Consider the following 21,247-nt stretch of genomic DNA (forward strand, 5'->3'; position numbering starts at 1 on the left):
CAGAGGGTGGTACGTGTATGGAATGAGCTGCCAGAGGAAGTGGTGAAGGCTGGCCCAATTACAGCTTTTAAGAGGCATTTGGGTGGGTATATGAATAGGAAGGGTTTGGAGGGATATGGGCCGGGTGCTGGCAGGTGGGACTAGATTGGGTTGGGATATCTGGTCGGCATAGACGGGTTGGACCGAAGGGTCTGTTTCCATGCTGTACATCTCTATGACTCTATGACTCTATGATACTGTACTGGTGAAGGAATGGCCAGATGCCCAGGTAAAAGTTGATGGCTACTTAATTTGCCTGTTTGATTCATTAAAGAGGCTACCTGGAGATTTGGTAGTGAGTGCATCGAGTGAAATGCAGTAAAGCCTGACAAAGTGGCAGTGCATTTCTAAAAGTTGTGACTTTAATTGAAATGAGTTTCGGTGAAGCAGTCCATGTGATCAGTGTTAAAGCTAAGGTCATCAGAAAAAAAAAATGACAAAACATTATACTCTCGAAGTTGAAATATTTTGCATTGCTAAATTCCTATATTGGTAAATGAATAATATTTAAAATAAAATAAGCTAAAAAGTACAAAATAGAGCAGGGTGACATGGTGCCTCACAGCACCAGAGACCCGGGTTCGATTCCAGCCTTGGGCACTTGTGTGGAGTTTGCACATTCTCCCTGTATCTGTGTGGATTTCCTCCCACAGTCCAAAGATGTGCAGGCTATGTGGGTTAGCCATGGGAGGTGCAGGGCTACAGGGGTAGGGTGGGAGTGGGCCGGGTTGGTCTTCACAGGATCAATGTGGGCTTGATGGGCCAAATGGCCTGCTTCTACACTGTCAGGATTCTGTGAACTATAACTTTCTCTTTGTTTCTATAGCTTTCAATAATGGAAATGGATTTGTTTTATCTTAGATTTTGGGCAGCACGGTGGTTCAGTGGTTAGCACTGCTGCTTCACAGCACCAGGGAACTGAGCTCGATTCCCACCTCGGGTGATTATCTGTGTGGAGTTTGCACATTCTTCCTGTGTCTGCGTGGGTTTCCTCCCACAATCCAAAGATATGCAGGTTAGGTGAATTGGCCGTGCTAAATTACCCATAGTGTTAGTTGCATGAATCAGAGGTAAATATAGGGTAGGGGAATGGGACTGTGTGGGTGATTCTTCGGAGGGTCGGTGTGGACTTATTGGGCCAAATGGCCTGTTTCCATACTGTAGGGAATCTAATCTAATATACAGTACCTCCTTCTTGCTGTTAGGCCTAACTGCCGTTACTATTCCTGGCTGTTGTAGACCCTCCCTGCTCAACATGTGACCTGAGGGTATAAAGACTCAAAATCCATCTTACCTTAGATTACTAAAAGCATGACACTGCACGGTGGCTCAGTGGTTAGCACTGCTGCCTCACAGCAAAAGGGTCCCAGGTTCGATTCCAGCCTTGGGAGACCGTCTGTGTGGAGTTTGCACATTCTCCCCGAGTCTGCGTGGGTTTCCTCCGGGTGCTCCGGTTTCCTCCCACAGTCCAAAAATGTGCAGGTCAGGTGAATTGGCCATGGGAAATCGCCCATAGTGTTAGGTGCATTAGTCAGAGGGAAATGGATCTGGGTGGGTTACCCTTCGGAGGGTTAGTGTGGACTTGTTGAGCCGAAGGGCCTGTTTCCACACTGTAGGGAATCTAATCTGTAGGGAATCTAATCATGACACTCTATTGGAAACTTGTTTCTCTGTTACAACCAAATGGGCTAAGATTAACCCAGTCACTTGTATGCCTAAGGACTGCAATGTTTGTACATAACAGTCACTTGAATTAAGGTTCTGTCAGATTCTTCAATGCCATGATATGCACGCTTAGTCTCTTACATTACCAGAGATAACATGAATGTTGTCACATCAGGAACAATATCCCGATGGAGGCAAACCGACATCTTGGGCACAGCAATGACTGTCTCTGAGAAGCTCCTATATCTTGGTGATCTATCTAATATTTGCAAACTAACTGGAGACCAACTGGGCTGCAGCTTGAGATGGCAGAGAATTTGAAGTAAAGAAGAGTTTATCACCTTTAAGCAGCATTAGTTTCTCTGAGCACAGGCAGTAGCACAGATCTGTATGTAGGGCATTCAGCACAAAGTAAACATCACTAATTTATTTGTTAAAACATAACCTCTTTCAAGACATAAGGAAATACTTGGAGAAAGTGAGGACTGCAGATGCTGGATATCAGAGTCGAGAGTGTGGTGCTGGAAAAGCACAGCAGGTCAGGCAGCATCCGAGGAGCAGGAGAATCGACGTTTTAGGCATAAGCCTTTCATCAGGAATGAGGCTTGTGGGTCAGGATGCTGAGAGATAAATGGGAGGTGGGGTGGGGCTGTGGGGAAGGTGGCTGAGAAAGAGGTCTCTTATAAGGAAATACCCACTTTCCCACTGCTTTTTTCTCCCAGACCTGTTCCTGTTCAAAATCCAGATCCAATCAGAAGCTGGAGCTCTGATGACTTTGGAATGTTATTCCTCATGGTTCTGGTGGGCTGGGCGTTTACATAAACTGTGTCAATTTGAAAGTTAGATTTAGCATAAAATTTGTTTTTTAATTGCTGTTATAATAATTTGAAGTTGCTATCCATGTCACATCTAATTCCATTCTCTGGCCCAGATTATCCCCTTTTGCATTTAGATAGTGCCTTTCCTCACCACAGGATACCATCATTGTGGATAGAAACATAGAGAAAGGAATAGAAGGAGGCCATTCGGTCCTTTGAGCCTGTTCCACCATTCAATGGGATCATGGCCAATCATCCAACTCAGTCCCCAGTTCCCACTTTCTCTCCCTGCCCTTTGATCACTTTGGCCCTAAGAACTATCTCTACCTCCTTCCTGAAAACATTCAGTGTTTTGGCCTCAACTGCTTTCAGTGACAGAGAATTCCACAGGCCTCCCCACTCTCTGGGTGAAGACATTTCTCCTCAGCTCAGTTGTAAGCGAATGATCCCATTAGCCTTAAACGGTGACCCCTCCAGAGTCAGAACTTCCTCACATGAGGAGACTGAAACTGCACACAATGAAGTCCCCCTGGGAGTGGGGGAGGTGATGACCTGGCGGCATTAATCCACAGACCAGCTAATGTGGTGAGTTCAGCCGAAGGGTCACTACATGAAACCAGACAAATGATTGTCACTGGTGAGCAACTCATTCCCTGAGCTGCCCCAAGAGAGCTGTAGAAAACCATAAAAAAATCAGATTGAAAGGAGAGCTGAAGAAGTGTTGTATCAGACTCTTCTCTCTTGCTCTCTCCAGAGACACTGGCAGACCTACTGAGTTCCTCCAGCAATTTCTATCTTTATTGTTAATATTCTGGGGATCCGGATTCAATTCCCACCACGGAAGATGGTGGAACTTGAATTCAACAAAAATCAGGAATTAAAAGTCTCATGACAGCGGTGAACTGGTTGTCAATTATCAGGGAAAAAAATCCAACTCATGTCCTTTAGGGAAGGAAACTGTTATCCTTACCTGCCCTGGCCTACATGTGACTCCAGACTCCAGCCAGTGGCTGTGGCTTCCAGTGATGGAATATGCAAAAGAATGTAATTCCCATTGGATAATCTCTATTGGAAATCTAGAGGCCAATTTTCACTCAGCAAGGTTCCGCAAAGACAATTAGAGGAAGGTACAGAGAGGATGTCAGAGGGAGGCTCTTAACACTGAGAGTGTGGGTGCGTGGAATGCATTGCCAGTGGTGGTAGTAGAGTCAGATACATTCAGGACATTTAAGTGACTCCTGGATAGGTACGTGGAAGATAGTATAATGAAGGGTATGTAGGTTAGTCTGATCTTAAAGTAGGATAGAAGGCCAGCACAACATGAAGGCTGAAGGGCCTGCACTATGCTGTACTGTTCTATGTTCTAATGCACAAGTAATGAAAAAGATTTCAGTTATATTGACTGAGGCATTGAAATTGAAAATTGAATAGGGAACATCAGGAAAGCTTCCTCGCTGTTTTCAGCATGATCAGACAGGACCTCAGATCAATAACTCATCTAAACAATGTCACCAATGAGAGCGCAGCCCTCGCTCACCCTGCCACTGGAGTGTCAGTCTATATTATTGATACAGAACAGCTGTGAAGCAGAGCCCCTATTGGTTAATGCCACTGGGAGGTGGAAAATTAAGTCTTTAAAAGGCTAAAGCTGATTAAGAATGATGGAGAAGAGTACCGGAAAAGAAAATGAAAATGAAAATGATACTCTGTAGGAGAGGTGGGGGAGGAAGGTCACTTATGAGAAGGCTTCACAGAGTATTGGAGGTGTCAGTGTTTAATGCCAGGGATTATAAAGTGGATTATTGAGAAAATGAGGGCACGAATAGGATATGGATAGATGTGGCTGATGCTGCCTGTGCCTATTCTGTCATCTTTACAACGGAAGAAGACATTTAAAAAAAAACCATGCTGTGAAACTGTAATGGAAAATTAACAAAATTAACATTTATTGTGAAATCTGTAAAAGATTACCTTCCTAAGTCAATTTAATGCAGATAGCCTGACTTTGCTGAATTCTGTGAACAGACAGCCTGTCCTTGCAAGTTTTGCAAACAATCTAATTTGGCAGAGTCAGGGGAAAACATGAGGGCAGTAGCAGTTTTTTCAACAGTAAAGGAATGGGAAACAACTCCTTATGTGGAAAAGGGCTCAAACTGTTCCTAAACTGATTGTCCTTGAGGTGAGATAAGGCTGATGAGTGAAGTATGGTATAAAGAAAACATATGAATGATACTCGGGACCCCTTGCATAAGGCATTTTGTCAAGTGCAGAGGGTCCCTTTGCAAAGGCCTGTAATAAAACATTTTCTTTGTTCTCACTAGCGTTTGAGTCTAGTCCATTTAATTTCCATGACAGAAACAAAAACTCATTGCAAAAATAATTGCAGCAGCATCTGGTGAGAGAAAGCAGATTTAATGTTTTGGGTCCAGTGACTCTTCCTCAGAACCGATGGTAAGGAGGTAACAGGTTTTTTTATGCAGAAGGTAATGTGGGGAGTGGGGTTTAGGAGTAAATGATGGATGGAGAAAACTCATCTTTTACTCAAATTCTCTGTTGTCCCAAGTTGGGTGATCTGCAACCTAACCGGAACAGTCAATAACGATCTGAGAATCGATCCCAGTCTGCAACCAGTCCCACTGATGGGGTCTTCACTACCCTCTGGATCTTTCAATCACATTCACTGTGTTAGCTAAAAGTACCTGATATTTCCAGGATGATGAGAGACCAGAGCTGGGAAAGAACAAAGGGATTTGGACAAATGATCAAATCCTAATGAACAGGATGAAAACTTGTGGCAAAGTGACTGGAGTGTTCATATCGAGGAGGTTGGAGTGTCAACGTGAGGGTGTGACAGTGAAAAAAATAATGATTAACCTCCTTCTTTCTGATTTTTCTAAATATTTATAAAAGCTGTTATGAGCTTCAATTTGCTACAATTCTTGGTGAATTGTGAAATGGTTGAGCACTGCCTCTCGGTTAGTACAGGTGGGAGAGAGCTTTCCATTCTTTATCAGCTCTCCTGCTTGATCACAACAAAATTAACATAAAAGGTGCTTCCTCCTCCTTCCCCCCCCCCCCCCACCCCCCCCAGATCAAATGAATTTATTTTTAAAATTAAAATATTTAACCAGACTTTCTTCAGTTAACAAAAGAGTGAGTTTATTAGTCACTGATCAGGAGAGGGAATAATAACATAATCCACGTGGATTAAGAAAAGGAAGTGAGTCCTGAAAAAGTTTAAAAAAAGGCAATGCTTCAGTCTCTGATGTTTCTGAAGATTGGATAGTAGGACATTACAGCTGTTGGATGGTGCTGGGGTTCAAATAGATATTGGTAATTGAGAAATCAATTTTGAGATCCTTGAGTTTTTAGGTTGTTTGATTCATTGATTTGATTGGAAATTTTTCTGTCTTGATTTCTTTCAAGAGTGTTGGGCTGGCAGTACTCAGTGGTAGAGGATGAATTATTTACTTTACCTGCAGTACAGAGGTCTTTCGTAGCTGTTCTCAAACTGTGACCTTCATTGCAAACTAGTCCACACAGTAGTCAGGCCAATAACTCAAATAGACCAGGGCTGCAGTTAGTTTTTCAAACTGCGTTGTATATCTTTGACAGGATAAGGCACAAACATATCTGCAAGGGAAGTTATCCTGCAGAGAAAGGGATGGATAGCCAGCCTCTTATTACCTCCGAAAATGCAAGAAAATACAACGCACACTGGAGATTTGAAACAGAAACAGAAATTGCTGGAGAACCTCAGCAGGTCTGTGGGGAGAAAGCAGAATGAAAGTTTCAAGTCTGCTGACCCATCATCAGATTCTAACAGCCTGCGAGAGGGTATGTGAATTTGTCTCCAGTCACATTTTGTCAGTTGGTTTTTAATAATTACATACTGGATTGGAATTAGAAGATCAATATTCTCATAGGTTCTTCAGAATGCTGATGAAGTTATCACGAAGATAATAAGAATAATCACTCTTAACCACTCAGTATGGCTTGGCTTTAGTGACAATGTAAGAATATAGGACGAGGAACTGTTTCCATGCCCTGACTCTATGACTCTATAACCCTTCAACCTGTTAATTTAAAATCTGTCCATCTCCTCCTTATTCAATATCCCAGCATCCACTGTTCACAGGGGATCCACAGATTGATGACCCTTTTGAGAGAAGTATTTTTTCCTCATTTCCATTGTAAATCTCCACCCCTTGGTCTAAATTGTTTATGTGAGGGAGGGGTACAGCTCAGTAAAGGTTTGTACTTTAAGCTTGGTCTGTCACCTCTGATGTTGTCAGTGTAGTTGATCAATTCTCCACCATAGTTTCAGGAGCATTTCTACGCTTTGTCCTTGAAAGTATTGACACAAGGGCTTTCTTTCCTGAGCAGAGCACGTATCTGAATCTCCAATGTATCCTCAGGATGTAATCTCAAATCCTATTCTGTTGCTATGAGGAAACTTGATTAATGTTGAAACTGAGCCCATCTAGAAGATTATTCTCATTTATCAGGACCAGAGTATTCAGTAAAACACATTGATATTCACTCACAACCGTTGGCATTACTGAAGAAATATCCCAAAGTTATTTCTCATTAATTGGCACCAGCAATACCTTACAATATAGCCCCTGACATGTGAGTAATGGCAGCTGTGTGTTTGTTACAGTTTGGGTCTATAAGTTGCCAAGTTGACAATTTTAGCTGTTAATATGCAAGCAGTGTTAATTAGATTTTAGTGCTTGGGATTTAAAACGTATTGAATCGGGGAGATAAAACATTACAGACATTTTACCTCTTAGTTTCTGAATTAGGAGACCAACAAACATACCCAAAGCACTAGACGTAGGGCATTAAAAATACGTTTACATTAGTGACAGAGTTTATCACCTATCCACATGCTGCTCTTTTTCACACCCAGACACATGTCAATTTGTCTCTTTTTAAGATTTATTTGAATATATGTTATAATTAAGTCAGCTGTCCACAAGGAGAATTGAGCAGAATAAATTCAGAAGCAATTTGCATTTATAAAGCACCTTTAATACAGTCAAACATCACAGGGCACCTCACATGAATGTCTAATCAGACAACAGATTGATTTGGAGCCCAAGCAGGTGACATTAGGGCAGGTGATCTAAAATGTAGGGTGAGAGGTATGTTTAGAAATGGAGATAGGGTTTAACAAAGGGATTTTGGAGGTCACGCCAAAGGCAAATGGAGGCACGCCCATCAGTGGTGGGGTTGGGGAAGTTGGTGTTACACAGGAGAGCAAAATTCAAGGAATGCGGAGTTCTCGGAAGTTATAGACCTGGACCAGGTTACACAGATACAGTGAGGAGCAATACAAGAATGGAAACCTGGAATGGTATTTAAAACTGACATTGAGTATAGGAGTTGTGATCTGGCTGAAGAGCTTCAGGGGAGGGGAGATGACCTGGGGGGGGTGCAGTGAGAGAGTGGCTCACTGAGATCCTTGTAGAGAGAGAAGAACTTGTTCAAGGTAGGCATCCTTGGAAGAGAATTAGCCTTGAGGTTAAAATCAACTAGGAGAAAGTGAGGATTGCAGATGCTGGAGATCAGAGTCGAGAGTGCGGTGCTGGAAAAGCACAGCAGGTCAGGCAGCATCCGAGGAGCAGGAGAATCAATGTTTTGGGCATAAGCCCTTCATCAGGAATTCTGCTTATGCCCGAAATGTCGAATCTCCTGGATGCTGCCTGACCTGCTGTGTTTTTCCAGCACCACACTCTCGACTCTGATCTCCAGCATCTATAGTCCTCACTGTCAGCTATAGGAATTGTGATGTCATATTGAGGTTGTACAGGATCTTGGTGAGGCCACTTTTGGAATATGGTGTCCAGTTCTGATCACCCTGCTATAGGAAGGATATTATTAAATTGGGGATGGTATAGGAAAACACTGACAAGGATGTCACCGGGACTGGATTCGGAGATGTCGGTGTTGGACTGAGGTGTACAAAGTTAAAAATCACACAACACCAGGTTATAGTCCAACAGGTTTATTTGGAAGCACTAGCTTTCAGAGCACTGCTCCTTCATCGGGTGGTTGTGGAGGACACAATTGTAAGGCACAGAATTTATAGCAAAAGTTTACAGTGTGATGTAACTGAAATTATATATTGAAAAATACCTTGATTGTTTGTTGAGTCTTTCATTGGGAGGGTTTGAGTAAGGAAAGACTGGGACGTTTTTCCCTGGAATGTAGGAGTGACCTTATTGAGGTTTATATGAGGGTTATAGATAAGGTGAATGGCAAAAATCTTTTCCCCAGGGTAGGGGTGTTCAAAACCAGAGGGCATATTTTTAAGATGAGAGGAGAAAGATTTAAAAGGGACAGAAGGGCAATTTTTTCACAAAGGAAGGTTTAGAATAGAATGGGATAGAATATCCTTTATTGGCACACGCAGTCCAGTACAGGGGTACAGTGAAACGTTTTTCCAATGGCTGCTTCTAACGATGTCATCTTAGGTACAAGTACCTCTGGACACATCTTGCAGAATAAACAAAGATAACGTTGTGATACAAAAGCGGATTAATAGGAAAGCTGTGGCATTACTTAATGTTATATGTGGAATGTGGAATGAGCTGCCAGAGCATGTGGTTGATGCAGATACTATTGCGACATTTAAAAGACATTTGGACAGGTACATAAATAGGAAAGTAATTTTTGAGAAGGTTTGTAGCTCAGGTTGATGATATGTCTGTAAGTTAGCTCGCTGAGCTGGAAAGTCTGTTTAGGACAAGCGAAACAAAGACACACACGAGAATTCCTAGAGCATGGCATTCTAATCAGTACTCCATTAATAAACACATTGATTTAGATCCCATCTACCTTCCATTGGAATAAGAATCGGAAATGACATCACCCACTTTAAGAAACCAAGACCTATAAATAGAGAGGCGGGACATACCACCACGCTTCACTGGAAACTCTCACTGATGATGACACCTAGACATGGTGACGAAACGTCTGAAAACAAACCTTCCAGCTCAGTGAGCTAACTTACATACATGAATAGGGAAGGCGAGAGGAGTAATTTAGTTTGGGAGACCTGGTCCGCATGGACGGGTGTGTTTCTGCGCTGTATGACTCTGCTGCTGGAGTAGGAGTAACCCATCTTTTTTTGATTCACGGGATGTGAGCGCTGCTAGTTGGCCAGCATTGACAATAGCCATCCCTAGTTACCCACTGAGAAGATGGTGGTGAGCTGTTAGTGAGCTCAAGGTTGGCAGATGAGTTGAATTTGGTACAATCTCAGAAATGGACATGCATTAGGCTGAAGTTGACGGAGGGTGGAAGATGCTCGGCTGTCCTGGAAAGTGTTAGAATATTAGAGTCTGGTTGTAACAAAAGCCCGGGTGAAGATTTCACTTGCAGACAAGTTGAGACAGGGAATATACCAACACGGTGCCTGTGTGAAAACCTAACCAAAGGCGCATGTGCCTTGAATTTCTTCAAATTGTCTGAAATGTGACAAAAAGATCATTTTATGGATTATTTAGGATCTACCATCTGGAGAAGATTATAATGAAACCAATGGAAATACTTGAACAACACAGTCTCCAAAACCTTCTGTGGTGGAGAATTCTCTAGATTCACTACCCTCTGAGTGAAGTAATCTTTCCTCTTCTCAGTCCTAAATGGTCTACCCTGTATCCTGAGACCATGTTCCTGGTTCCAAATTCCCTCACCAGGGAAAGCATCTACTCTGCCCAGCCCTGTTAGAACGTTCCACGTTCCATGTTTCAACCTGATCCTCTTTCATTTTTCCAAACCGTAGTGAACACAAACCCAGCCAAACCAACCTCCCTCATAGGACAGTCCTGCCAACCCTGGTAACAGCCGAATGAACCTTGGAGGTGTCTGACAGGAGGGGTAAGAGCGTGGATGTTGGGGTAACTTGGGAATATTTCTCAGCTGATGATTAGGGAGTGCATCTGGCTGAGCTCTTGGAAAAGAACATCCGTTGTTATTTTGATGAGTCAATAGCATTTGGCTGGAAGGCCAAAGCAAAATAACGCTAACACATCAAAAATTATTCCAAAGAGGGGGAGAAAAAAATCCTTAGTCCTACTCAGTTATAATCTTCCTTTCAGTATCTGGCCAATTTGTGGATGAATAAGAGTCTGTATTGTGAACTCCCTATTATTCTCGAAGGAAGGATTGACAACTGTACAATGGCCACTATTAATTAATGAGAATGTCACCATTTGGCCTTAGGTCCAGCTCCTGATAGCTAGATGTACACCACTGCCTTTTACCCATTGCCTGGTACCCACTGCCATTGTTGTATGAGGTAGCTAGCATCTGAAAGAGTTAACTTACAATATAAGATAAATTCTCCCATTAGGTAATAGAGGATAGTTTTTGAACAGGTTGATTTAAAAATGCTTAGACACAGAGAAAGGTTGAGGGGCTCTTGTGGTACAGTGGTAGTGTTCTTGCCTCTTACGCAGGAGCCCTGGGTTCAAGTCCGATTTGCTGCAGGGATGTGCCATAATATTCCTGAACAGACTGATTGATTGATTTTTGAAATTATCTACAAAGTCCTGACCCTTAGGCGATCTGACCAATGTCCTGTGAGTGTATTCCAAAACTGCTTTGTGCTCATTAACAGTTGTGTGTGAGGAATGTTTCAGCATTGTGTTTACCCTAAACTGAGACTGATGGCTCTCAAAAGACCATCATCAAACTTAGGTACGATGTAACTATCTAGTAGATACAACATGGTATTTCCTGTTTTATCAAGATTGAGAGCAGCAGAAGGGTGAATGTGGGCGTTCTTCCACATGTGGTGTTGGTGATGTAGACTGCCACCAGTAAGAAGATTGAGAGCACTGAACCTATGCACGAAATCCTGACTGGTTAGCTGCACCATTGTAAGAACCATCAAGATATAAACAGGTTTTTCAGGGAACACACCAATGATTGACAAGCATGTTCCCAAGAATAAGGGTCTCTGTTATATGGATAAACTGGAGAAGTTGGGTCAGTTTTTCTGAGTGATGGGGAGGTTGAAAGGGAACGTGATGGAAAAATTTAAAATCAGAGTAGACCATGTCAAACTGTTCCCATTGGTAAGTGGATCAGGAACCAGAGCAACAATGATTCAAGGTGATTCACAAAACAACTTGAGACAACAGGAGGAGAGTGTCTTTGCAGGAAGTGGTTAGGATCTGGAATGCCCTTTCCAGTTTGTTGGTGACTGGTTGATTGATCAGCTGGACTAGCTCACTAACAAGGTCCAGAGACTCTGATATGTCATGGAGCTGGGATTCCTCTCACTTGGGCCTCAACTATTCTGGGATATCCTGGTGTAGATAATCATGCAGATTGCTAAAGGTTCCACCGCAATGTATCTAATTGTGCTGTTATGCAGAGGGGTGGGATATTAATTAATGTAATGCATAACGCCAGTATGTGTGCACTAATAGCCCCTCTGTCAGTAACTGGATATTGGTCATGCTTTGTACTGGTAAGATGCATGATTGACTGATGTTTGAGCAGTAATTCTACCTGCTAATGGGGACTCCTAATCTGTGGATTTGCCAACCATGTTTCATTTCTCTGTAGTCATGGAACCATCGAGTCAATCAGCACGGAAACAGACACTTCAGTCCAACCAGTCCACGCTAAACATTCTCCCAATCTAAACTAGTCCCACCTGCCTGCTCCTTGGGCCATATCCCTCAATCTTTCCTCTTCATGGACTTAGCTGAAAATGTGTTGCTGGAAAAGCGCAGCAGGTCAGGCAGCATCCAAGGAGCAGGAGAATCGACGTTTCGGGCATAAGCCCTTCTTCATGGACTTATCCAAATGTCCTTTAAACATTGTAATTGTCCACATCCACCACTTACTCTGGAAGTTCAGTCCATACACGAATGACCCTCTGTGCAAACAATTGGCAAATGTTGTATTTTTAAAAAATTCTCACCTCTCCCTTTAAAACTATGCTCCCTCGTCTTGAACTCCTCACCCTAAGGAAAGGAAACCTAGTTACCCTATCTATACTCCTCATGACTTTATAAATCTCAATAAGGTCACTGCTCAATCTCCTACACTCCAGTGAAAAAAGTCCCAGCTCACCCAGACTTTCTTTATAACTCAAACAACATCCTGGTAAAACTCTTTTGAACCCTCTTCAGCTTAATAATGTCCTTTCTATAACTGGGTGACCAAAACTGGACACAGTATTGCTGAAGAGGCCTCACCAATGTCCTGTACAACCTCAACATGACGTCTCCCAACTCCTACCTGCTAAGGTGTGAACAATGAAGGCAAATGTGCTGACCGCCTTCTTAACCACATGTGACACAAACATCAAAGAAGGATAGAGCTGAACCCCGAGGCCCCTCTGTTTGACAACACTACCTAGGACCCTAGCTTTAATTACATCAGCCCTGCCCCTGTTTCTCAGACAAGTTTGTTGAATATGCCCACAGTGTGGGATAAGCTGAAATCATATATTGAAATATCTCAATAAAACACTCAGAAACCATTAAATATGACAATGCATTGTTGCACAAACCAGATAGTGGCATAGTGGTGTTGTCACTAGACTTATAATCCTGAACCTTAGGTTAATATTATAGGTGTATAGGTTCCCATCTCACTGTGGGTTGATAGAGTGTGGAATTAAAGTATAAACTGACCGAAAGACATCTGTGTATTGATCGTTGTAAAAATTCACATTTGGGGAGGGGAAATCTGCCATTTGTACCTAGTCTGGCCAACATGTAGCTCCAGATCCACAGTAATGTGGCTGACTCTTAACTGCACTGTGATAGGGCTGGGGAGGACCTAGCGTTGTATTGGAGTTAAGGATGGAGGATAAATGAGACAGAGCCAGCAGCAGCTATATCTAATGAATGAATAAAAGGCAACTCTAACTGTCAAACAACCCCATCTCCACCTTCCAGTTCAAAGAAAAATCTTAAATGAGTGAATCAAGGCTGTAACACAATATTCCTGAATAAAACGCCCAGAGTATTTTCATTTGGGAAAAAAATATGATGTCAAATGCCTATGCATGATAGTCAAAATGCAATTAGTGGGGTTGTTAAAATGAGTGATAGGGTGCATGGTGTGAAAGAAACAATTCCAATCTATTCACAGAACCAAGGATGTTCACATTAATAGCAGAAGGCATAAAATGCTATTCCTGCAAATTAGTTACAAGAAACTCAGCACATCTTTCTTCCTTTGAGGCAGCCAGGCATAAATATTGTGGTTGAACAGAGAATGTCCACTTCTGTCAGTTTTGAAAAATAGCAGCTTTAGTTTGTAAATGACATTCAAGAAAAAATCAATCACAGTGTAACCTCTGTAAATGGACATTGTGCTTTGAATGATATGCAAAGAGCTATTTATCTTTTCATGAGCTTGACGCTCTGTTCGAACAGTAAATCAATGAGAGAGCATTCATCCTGCCCTGACAAAATTAGTCAACATAGGATTGCAGTTCCAAATGGGGCTCAGGTGGCTTAGAGGCTTATTACTGTAGGTTTTCTATATTTCAGTCCATACAGCTGTCTGCTCCTGACTGGGGTGATATTGATCATCTGGGAAATGAGGTTGGCACTTCTTCGCTTGGACCATAATGGACATGAGGTGCCAACGGTCCTGGAATCTGTACAACATAATGGTCATTTAATGTGAAGATCATTTTTTTTTGTTTTCAGTAAGTTCTGCAGCATTTGTTTTCCAAAGCAAGTGGAGTGTTTAGTTCCAGTCAGAATCTGTACTTACGTGTAAGCAATAGTCATTTGATCAATTGCTATTTAATGGAGATATTGAATACGTACTTAACCACCATTCATGAGGTTCAAAAAGCATGAGACTATATGGATTGGTTATGCTCAGTGGACCAGATTACTCATAGTAAGCAATGCATAGGTATCCACTTAGCACAGAGCTAAACCTTCCATTCAGCTTAATTGGTTTGAGCTATAGGGAGAGGCTGGATAGACTGGAGCTTTTTTTCCCTGCAGTGTCAGAAGCTGAGAAGTGATATTATAGAGGTTTGTAAAATCATGAGGGGCATGGATAGAGTGAATAACCAAGGTCTCTTTCTTTGAGTTGGGGAGTCCAGAACTAGAGGGCACAGGTTGCGGGTGAGAGGGGAAAGATTTAAAAGGGACCTGATGGGCAACATTTTCACACAAAGGGTGATGAATGTATGGAACAAGCTGCCAGAGGAAGGGTATAATTACAACTTTTAAAAGGCACCCTGATGGATGTATGAATAGGGAGGTTTTATTTAAGGGATATGGGCCAAATGCTGGCAAATGGGACTTAGTCAGATTGGGATATCTGATCGGCTTGGACGAGTTGAACTGAAGGGTCTGTTTCTGTGTTGTATGACTCTGTGATGAGAGATGTTAAGGCAGGTTCTTTAGTGAAAGCAAGCTTCATAGCTCCTAAATTTTGAGCTTCTCCCCTCTTTAGTCAGCGGGATCAAGCACCTGTGGAAATAATTTCACAAGGTTTCAGTTCCATTTTGATTGATCTTTACTTTGTACTCTGCTTTCTCCAACAGGTTCAGGCCACTGTGTCTAAAACCCCATGTACAGTTGCTACATGCTGCGTTGGTGTTGTAGTCTGTGCTTGCATCTGACATGCAAATGTTGGACAATCGAGTGAGGAGATCCAGCCATCTAAATCCTCTGCCGCGTCTATCTGCAGTGTAGCTATGGCTCCATGAGCAGAGTTAATCACTAATCATTATGAAACTGCACAGACGGAGAGGCAGTCTCGGGCATATGTCAACTGGAGGAGCCATGCCTTAGCCACTGACATTAATTGCATTTGTTGGACAGAAGTTGCACTGACATGAAATTAAATCACCAATTTTATACGCTGGCTTAACTCTCTGTAAGCCAGAAGTATAATATGCACACATTTTAGAATGAAATTATCTCCCTTTTATACTGCTTCTGTCTCTTTTGACAATATGTAACAATTTGACATGGGATGTTTCTGGCTGGGAAATATTTTACAGTAATCTCATAGTCAGAAATTATGCAGAAAATAGTCAGCTTTTGAAAAATTGAGGCATACAATTAGTAAAGGATGGATGCAACGAGTTTTCTGAACAGGAAATTTGGGCTAAAAATTCTACCGCGTTAGTTGAGCAAAGAAAGAAAAGTGTGTTTTACTGTAGCACTTTACAGAGTGCCAACCAATAAGATAATCTGTAAAATGCTCTCAGGGTTTGCAACCTTTTGGATCAGTGGTTAAAATAAGGCTCTGTTTAGTATATTAACTAGATCCATGGCACAATTCCCAAGAGGAAAGGAAAATTATCCTTGGTGCTCTGACCAGCATTTATTCTGCAATCAAAATCAAAGAAGCAGATTATTAGGAACTTGTTGTTTCTGGGAGCTTGCTGTGCCAATTCCCACCTCGTGGCAGCAGCAGGTTACTGCTGTTGTTGTGTGTCTCCCTGTGGTTACTCAATGACCCCAGCCACAGATCCAGGGAAGAGTGTACAATCTCCAGCCATTCTGAATTCCCTCAGCGTTCTTCCTCCTCCTGTTTTCACTGTCTTCAGGCTCGCGTTTTAAGTCGGTGATTTAAGGTTGTGTCACATGCAGGTCCTGTTGCTGCCTGTGAGAGCCCCAGGAATAAAATGACAACACAGTGGCTGTGTTTAATCATCATGGGTGGGCATTATACAGAACCTAATTTCACGTTTCTCTCCTGCTATCAATCCCCTCTTTACCACTCCACACTTGCACCTTGGAGTTAACAGTGTCCTGTTTACAGGGTCAGTACCAACTAAAGGATTCCATGAAGCAGATTAAAGCAGCCAGGCTTCTTTAACAGTATAAAATAGAGGTCAACGCAGGTCTCCACTTAGAGAAAAAATACAACTACTCTTTGGGCAAGGAATGTGTTTGTCAGTAACTAGTGCACTTCCTAAATATGGATATTAATAGTTGATAAAGTGAATATTTGTTTAATGTACATTGTGTTTTAGATTAGATTAGATTACATTACAGTGTGGAAACAGGCCCTTCGGCCCAACAAGTCCACCTGACCCGCCGAAGCGCAACCCACCCATACCCCTACATTTGCCCCTTACCTAACACTACGGGCAATTTAGCATGGCCAATTCACCTGACTTGCACATCTTTGGACTGTGGGAGGAAACTAGAGCACCCAGAGGAAACCCACGCAGACACGGGGAGAACGTGCAAACTCCACACAGTCAGTTGCCTGAGGCAGGAATTGAACCCATATCTCTGGCGCCGTGAGGCAGCAGTGCTAACCACTGTGCCACCGTGCCGCCCAGAAATTGCAATATTTGTGTTAATTGCAATATTTTAATCTCAACCAATCAGGGTCATCTTCTTGACTTCCAAACAGCTGGATCAAGTGTTCGTGACTCTCTGACTCTATGACCTAAAAGCTTTGCAAGTTGATTTATTTTCTTCGGAGAGAGTTAATAAAAACACTTTTTAAAAAAATCAGATTTAGTCTACAGTTCGTTACTGTCAATGTTGTGCAGTTTACCATCAGGGTTGTAACTAGGAACACCCCGGCTCACTCGCTGCAGAGAGAGCAGTAATTGTGTTCGCTCTCCAAACTTACTTTCTGAATTCTAGACATTTTTCTTCTCTTCCCTTGTTTGCCTTGACCCCACAACCAGGTGAATTCGGTGTGTTATACAAGAACATTATCTACAATGTTCCAGAATGCTGAAGTGACCACATTCTGTGGTCTGATTTGGGGTATAGTTGGTCTCTGGCAACACACTACAAACTGATGGGCAGCTGCTCTCTGATGCAGAGTAACACCAGCAGTGTAGGTTCAATCTCCAGACTAGCTGAGGCTACCCTGAAGGACTGTCCTTCTCAAACTCTCCCTTCACCTGATGTAACCCTCAGGTTAAACCCCCCACCAGTTGTCTCTCTCTCTAGTGAGAGACTTTGCCTTTACCTGACAGGTTGATAATTAAACAGAAGCTCATGTTAGACTTCGTCTGATTTTAGTTTCCAAATAGAAGAACATCTTGGTTTTGTCTGATTTGCTATTTGTCTGGTCACTACAGGTTAATATCACCCATTGGTATAATCTGTGGTAGAAATCATTGCCAAGTTTTCCCACTTGAAGAGAAATTGAGCTGGGTGTACAGACAGTGACAATGTGCATGACAACATCCCCCGTTAATCTTGATGACCATCCAAGGCAACATTCCTTTTAATTTCCCCTTGTTAACGTCCTATTGGGTTCATAGGACTGTACTCACTGGAGTTTAGAATGAAGTGGGGGATCTCATAGAAACCTCGACAATTCTGACAGGACTAGACAGGGTAAACACAGGATGGGTGCTCCCAATAACTGGGAAGTCCAGACTAGGAGTCATGGTCAAAGGATATAGGATGAGAGGAGATCTAATTGAGGTTTATAAGACGCTAAAGGGGATTGACAGAGTAGACGTAGAAGGATGTTTTCCTCATGTGGGAAATCTGGAATTAAAGGGTCCCAGCTTTAGGATAAGAGACAGCAAATTTAAAACTGAGATGTGGAGAAATTACGTCACTCAAAGGGATGTGAATCTGTGGCGCGCTCTCCCCCAGAGTGTGGGGGATGCTGGGATATTGAGCAAATGTAAGGAGGATGTGGACAAATGTTTAACATAATGGATTAAAGGGTTATGGAGAGCGGGCAGGAAGGTGGAGTACAAACCAAGATGAGCAGGCTTGAAGGGCTGAATGGCCTACTTCTGTTCTTGCCTTTGGTTCATATGTTCTTATGTTTTTATTGGGAAAGGGATGGAAAACACATACACACAGGTGAAAGGCAAGTGGTGAGGATCACGGGATCAAAGCATCATGGGATCACGGCGTTGTTATGGTACAGAAGGAGGCCATTTGGCTCATCATGCCTGCACTGATTCTATCCCTTAGAGCCAATCTCCTGCCTTTTCCCCATATCCCTGCCCACCATTTCTATCCAAGTAACCATCCCAATGTTCCCCTTGAATGTCTCTGTTGAACCTGCTTTCCCCTGCATTTCCAGCCTGTGCATTCCACACCCTGACCACTCGCGGGCCGGAATGGTTTTTGCAGATCATTTTAAATCCATGACCTCTCGTTCTCCTTACTGTGAGTGGAAGCAGCTTCTCCCTATCCACTCGGTCCAGCCTCTTCAGGATTTTGTAAACCTCAATCAAATCTCTTCTCCCCACACCCCCCCCCCGGCCTTTCAAAGAAGACCAATCCTAACCACTTCGATGTTGACAGGGCAGGTGTGGAGAGGTTGCTTCCTCTGTGGGAGAGGCTAGGACCAGAGGGTTTCATCTCTGAATAAAGGGTCTCCCACCAAAGACAGAGGTGAAGAAGGATTTCCTCTCTGAGGGGAATGAATCTGTGGAATTCTTTGCTGCAGAGGCTGTCGATGCTGGGTCATTAAATATATTCAAGGCTGAGGCAGGGAGATGTGTTTAATCAGGAAGGGAATCAATGGTTATGGAGAAAAGACAGGAAAGTGGTTTACCAGATCAGCCGTGATCACATTAAAAGTTAGAGCAGACTCGGTGGGCTGAGTGGCTTACACCTGTTCCTGTGTCTTCTGGTTTTATCCTGACGGTGTCGGCAGAGGGAAACCAAGTTGACATTTTGAGCTCAATTTTACTTTATTGTACATTTCCAGTATATGCAGTATCTTTATTAAAATCTTTGCTTTTTAATAGGTGATGCTTGAGTTAGATGAATGATTGTTCATTAATAAGTAGATAACCCAAGAGAAGCCATATATCCATGTTAGCCAATGACACTAGGATCGCTGTCTGGGAAGCACTGCAGACAGAAGTGTTACATTACAAAGAGACACTGATACATTGAATAATTGGAACAAGAAACTATGGCAAATGACTCAACATAACTCGATGTGACGTGATCGAATTTGGAATGCGGGAAGATATAGATGGGCATTTTGTGATAGTGTAAAGCTAGGAGCAGGAGATATTTCGGAGCCCAAGCACACAGATTACTGTTCAGGTGCAACACCGTGGGTGGCACGGTGGCACAGTGGTTAGCACTGCTGCCTCACAGGGCCAGAGACCTGGGTTCAATTCCTGCCTCAGGTGACTGACTGTGTGGAGTTTGCACGTTCTCCTCATGTCTGCGTGGGTTTCCTCCGGGTGCTCCGGTTTCCTCCCACAGTCCAAAAGATGTGCAGGTCAGGTGAATTGGCCATGCTAAATTGCCCGTAGTGTTAGGTAAGGGGTAAATGTAGGGGTATGGGTGGGTTATGCTTCGGCGGGTCAGTGTGGACTTGTTGGGCCGAAGGGCCTGTTTCCACACTGTAAGTAATCTAATCTAATCTAACAAGTTAACGAAGAGCTCAGAATGTTTACCTTTTTAATGAGAGAATCAGAAAATAAAAGAAAATATTCTGAGGAAGGGTCACCCCACCCGAAATGCTGACTCTGATTTCTCTTCACAGATGCTGCCAGACCTGCTGAGTTTTTCCAGCAATTTCTGATTTTGTTTGTTTAAAGAGAAGGGAGTTTTGCTGCAGCCAGTTAAAGCCTAGTTCAGCCCATGTCTGAATAGCTGTCTATAATTCTGGTCTTGCCAATAAATACAGATTGATTCTCGTGTTTATGCAGCTCCAGCAGTTCAAGCTTGATGTAATCCAGGTAGGTATTCCATCCAATGTATCAGATTAAAGGGTGATTTGATGAGGAGTTTGGGAAATGGAAAGGAACATGGCGGTTAACAAAGTGAAACACTTCCTGCTGCTGGAGGCGACTAGGGCAGATGGAAACAACCTTAAAAATCAGAGGCTGACCATTCTTGTTATTCACTCACAGGATGTAGGTGGTGATGGCTCAGCCAGCATTAACCACCCATCCCTCATTGTCCTTGAAAGCCTCAATCCAGGCTTTCATTTGTCACAGCTTTTCCCACTGCCATAACCTCTACATATCTTTGTATTCTCCCCGGTGTCATCTTCACAACTTCCTCACCTACCTATCCTTGTGGCACCAGTAATGTTGCTGCCACATCTTCCATCCTGTCATCCAAGTCACTCCCAGACATTGCAAACTGTTGAGCTCTGTGCACTGACCCCTGTGGGATACCACTTGCTACTTGGTGCAGAGTTGGTAAAGAGCCTTTTATGCCTATGCTCTGCTTCCTGTTAGCCAGACAGGATGTAATCATGTGAATACACCATCTCCTACAATATCTGAAGTCCCCACCATTTCAACAAGACCACCATCATCTCTGTCCCAAAGGAAACTCTTGCAATGTGCCTCAATGACTATTGCCCGGTGGCTCTGAACGCCATCATTATGAAGTCCTTTGAGATGTTAGTCATGGCCCATATCAACTTCAAATCCCAAGCTGCCTTGATCTTTGCAATTCACCTACCGGCACAACAGGTCCACAGCAGACACCATCTCCCTGGCCCTACTCTCATCCCTGGAACATCAGGATAACAAGGAAGCCTATATCAGGCTCCTACTTATTGACCTGCTGCTTTGCCTCCAACACCATAATTCCAAACAAACTCATCTCTAAACTCTGAGACCAAGGTCTCACCTCCCCCCTCTGTAACTGGATCCTCGATTTCCTGACCCATTGACTGCAATCAGCAACAATAGGCAACTACACCTCCTCCACCTTAATCCCCAACACCGGTACCCCAAAATACTGTGTAATCAGCCCCCCCCCCCCCCCCCCCCCCCCCCCCCC

Source organism: Chiloscyllium plagiosum, chromosome 21 (genome assembly GCF_004010195.1).
Source record: "Chiloscyllium plagiosum isolate BGI_BamShark_2017 chromosome 21, ASM401019v2, whole genome shotgun sequence".
NCBI lineage: Eukaryota > Metazoa > Chordata > Chondrichthyes > Orectolobiformes > Hemiscylliidae > Chiloscyllium > Chiloscyllium plagiosum.